Genomic DNA, 3,965 nt, shown 5'->3' with positions numbered 1-3,965 from the left:
TGTTGCTATAATTAAGGCTTCCTTGGAATCACAGTGTGTAAATGCTACATGACAAAGGAATACTTTTATATTTTTCACAGCCATGATCAAAGCAGCATTGTTCACAATAACTGGAAGAGGTAGGGATGCCTGGGTGGCTCAGCGGTTGGGCTGAGTGTCTGCCTTTGGCTCAGGGTGTGATCCCGAGGTCCTGGGATGGAGTCCCGCATTGGGCTCCCTGCAGGGAGCCTGCTTCTCCCTCTGCCTATGTCTCTGCCTCTCTCTCTGTGTCCCTCATGAATAAGTAAATAAAATCGTAAAAAAAATATCTGGAAGGTGGATACAACCCAACTATCCATTGACAGATGAATGGACAAGCAAATGTGGTCTATCCATACAATGGAATATTATCTAGCCTTTATAAGAAAGGAAATGCTGACATATGTTACAATATGGGTGAACCTTGAAAACATTATACTCAGTGAAGAAGTCAGACATAAAAAGACAAATGCTATATGGTTCCACTTACATGAATACCTAGAGGAGTCGAATTCACGGAGACAGAAAGTTGTCAGGGTCTGGGGAAAGGAGGATTGAGCAGTTAGTGTTTAATGTGGCCAGATTTCAGTTAAGGAAGATGAGAAGAGTTCTGGAGATGGCTGGTGGTGATGACTGCACAACAGTGTGAATGTGCTTAATGCCACTGAACTTAACATACACATCTTCCTCTCATGATATCGCCCTGATTGATTTAATGCCAACTCACTTCACAGAGAGTAAAGGCCACACCCACCCTCCCCTTTTATACATACCACACTCCAACCAATCCTACTTTTTCCAGTCCTCTGCCTGAGAAGATAAGGGTTTAGATGCCAGTGTTCTGGGAACCAAGAGGGGCAAAGGTGGTAGGGGTCTTTGCTTTCAGGACTGGGGTTGCATACATTCACAGAATCCCCTGTTTTGGGTAGCCACTACTGTCCTCAACTGTTCCTGCTATCACCTAGTTCAGAGATCCTCTGTTTAACCCTCTCCAGAGTATCACTTCTCCACATGACAGTTCCAGAGGTAGCTGAGGCTGCCTATTCTTGAGCCTATTCAAAATTCTGTGATATAAGGTGGATTGGTTCTCAGCAGTCTCCCATTGCCTACCTGTGTTCAGCTTCCTTGGGTGTAGGAAATCAGTTAGTGCTGGTCCATCTTTCAGCTTCTCAAATGTTGCTATGCTTATCTCCCTTGTCATTCTTCCTGTCATTGTGAATTTACATGTGTTTTTTTAAGATTTTATTTATTCATTCATGAAAGACACAGAGAGAGGCAGAGGAAGAGGAAGAGGCAGAGGCAGAGGCAGAGGCAGAGGCAGAGGCAGAGGAAGAAGCAGGCTCCTCACAGGGAGCCTGATGCAGGACTTGATCCCCAGACTAGGATCATACCCTGAGCCAAAGGCAGACACTCAATCGCTGAGCTACCCAGGTGTCCCAAGTTTACATGTTTAAGCCTTTACTGTGCTTTTGAAAGGGAGTGAAATTTGATGTACATGGCTATTCTATCGTCTTTACCTGAAGCTCAAGCTGAGATAAAAATGACTAATAGAAGAAACCAGAAGAAGGAACAGCATTAGTAAGGTCTTGGAGCTATACAATAGTGTGGTGTGTGTGGGACACCTAGGTCTTGGAAGGCCCATGCTCTTCTCAGTGCCCTATGGTGACATTCCTTCAAAGGGAAGGGCTTGGGAAGCTGTGCATGGCCCCACTGCTGTCTGAGGAGCTATGAACCATGAGTCACTGGTGTGGCTTGAGCTCTAGCTGGAACAGTATGACCTGGACCACCACTTTCCATAGCAGGGGCTTCTGTCTGTTTTGATCAGCCTAGTTGAGTGAATCAAGGAATGAGCTGACTCCCTCACTTACTTGAAATTTGACATTTAGATGTTTTTTTCTAATAATATCTCAATTAGAATTGCTTTGATAAACATATAGCCATGAAATAGTTTAAATGGTTAAAAATGCACCTAGAGAGCTACATACGTTGTACTTGTCTTCAGGGTTTCTGCCACACTTTGTCATAAAGAAAATGTAAACTGCAACTGCAGTGGTTATTTGAAAAGGCTCTTTCAGTTCCTTTTAAACTCTCAAGACTTGTTGCTTTAACTATCGTAACCTAACCTAACCCAATCTAACATAGCATTTCAGAAATAACCAACATAAAATTTAACCATCCAATGGCAAAGAGCAGTATAAAAAAATTGTCTGCTTGGTTGCCGGGCTGGGACTAAGGTGAGGTGAGTGAGGCACAACTTTTAAGGAGGGGCGTGTCAGGATAAATAACACTGTAATGCAAAATTTTAAGAACTTCAAACTAGGAAACTCTGCCCCTGAATGTAAATGGAGTTTGATCAGCTGAGATGAACAAGGCATGAGTGTGCAAGTGTAAGACTGGCTATTTCAGAATTTGATGCATTGTTCACCATGAATTCCTTTGCACTAATTTGGACTTCAATATATTGCATTAAAATATCATTCTATCTTGATTACTGAGGTTTTGGGCCCCATCTTAAATTATGCACCCAAGGATGAGGGCCTCCTTCACCTCATCCTAGTCCTGGACCTACTTGGTCAAAAATTACTTAAATCTGTTCTCCTCCAAAGGCCTCCATCCCTCACCCTGAGGCCATAGGCCCTGAATGTAGAAAGGAACCATAGGCAGTGTAGGTCTTCCTCAGTTAAAGCCATGGGCTTTCCCCAACCTATAACTCAAAGGCAGAGGTCAATCTCTCCTCAGAAACAACTAAAGGGAGTAGAATATCAGATTATGAATCTTGCCTGCATATGGTACTCTCAATACTCATCAATTTTTCCTTTTTCCTTTGTGATACCCAAGTCCCAGCTGAAATTAAAATTTGGATTTTCAAACTATTAAATACAAGGACCAAAACCCTATTTAATTATGACATATACATTAAATCCAACCTTGAGAGATAGACAAATGGGACAATTTGAGTGGAATGTGCATACATACAGATATGTCCCCCAGGCTTTTGGCAAAAACCACCTTAGACTCAGGTGAAATCCTAGCTCTTTGTCAAAATTTTTCAATTTATACCATTTGAATATTTTCTAAAGAGATTTGACCTCTTGAAAGTTCTAGCAATAGAATGCTACTTTAGCCTCCATGCAGCTCAATATTATTAAGCCACATGGTGCCAAAACAAGGCTTTAGGGCTACAGTTAGAGGATTTTTTCATCCCCTGGTTTTAGAACACAGGCAAAATTGATTGGAGGCATAAGTGTATCCTATACACAGAAGAGCTGATGAGTCTCCTAAGACATCTAGAGATGTCTTTGAAATGTGAAGCTGACTTCCTTTCCAACTAGGGCCTGGCAGAATGGCTCCTGCAAAGAAGGGTGGTGAGAAGAAGGGCTGTCCCGCCATCAAGGAGGTAGTGACCAGAAAATACACCATCAGCATTCACAAACCTATCCATGGAGTGGATTTTAAGAAGCGTGCCCTTAGGGCACTCAAAGAGATCCGGAAATTTGCCACAAAGGAGATGGGAACTCCAGATGTGTGCATTGATACCAGGCTCAACAAAGCTGTCCGAGCCAAAGGAATAATGAATGTTCCATGCCATATCTGTGTGCAGTTGTCCAGAAGACACTAACGAGGATGAAGATTCACCAGACAAGCTCTACACGCTGGTTACCTACATACCTGTCACCACTTTCAAAAATCTACAGACTGTTAATATGGATGAGAACTAATCGCTGATTGTCAAATAAAGGTATAAAACTGCAGAAAATAAAAATAAAATGTGAAGCTGATAACATTTGTGGTGATGGGCATACATCCTTTACACAATGCACACAATTGCTTTCTCGGCTCCAATGACTTCCTTAATGCCATTGTAGTCTCCTAAGTAAGTGAGCATTTTTTTTCTATAAAAAGCAATTTGTCTAATGAGCAGGGTTGGCTGGGCACTGAGGAAACAC

General features: G+C 42.3%; 1 pseudogene; it reads left to right on the top strand.

The window, feature by feature from the left end:
* Window positions 1-3,340: 3,340 nt before the first annotated feature.
* On the top strand, window positions 3,341-3,763 carry LOC144308461 (large ribosomal subunit protein eL31 pseudogene; annotated as a pseudogene).
* Window positions 3,764-3,965: the final 202 nt, after the last annotated feature.

This window comes from Canis aureus, chromosome X, assembly GCF_053574225.1.
Source record: "Canis aureus isolate CA01 chromosome X, VMU_Caureus_v.1.0, whole genome shotgun sequence".
Classification (NCBI taxonomy): domain Eukaryota; kingdom Metazoa; phylum Chordata; class Mammalia; order Carnivora; family Canidae; genus Canis; species Canis aureus.
Note: the sequence above shows the minus strand (reverse complement) of the source record. Positions and strands in the feature narration are given on the sequence as shown.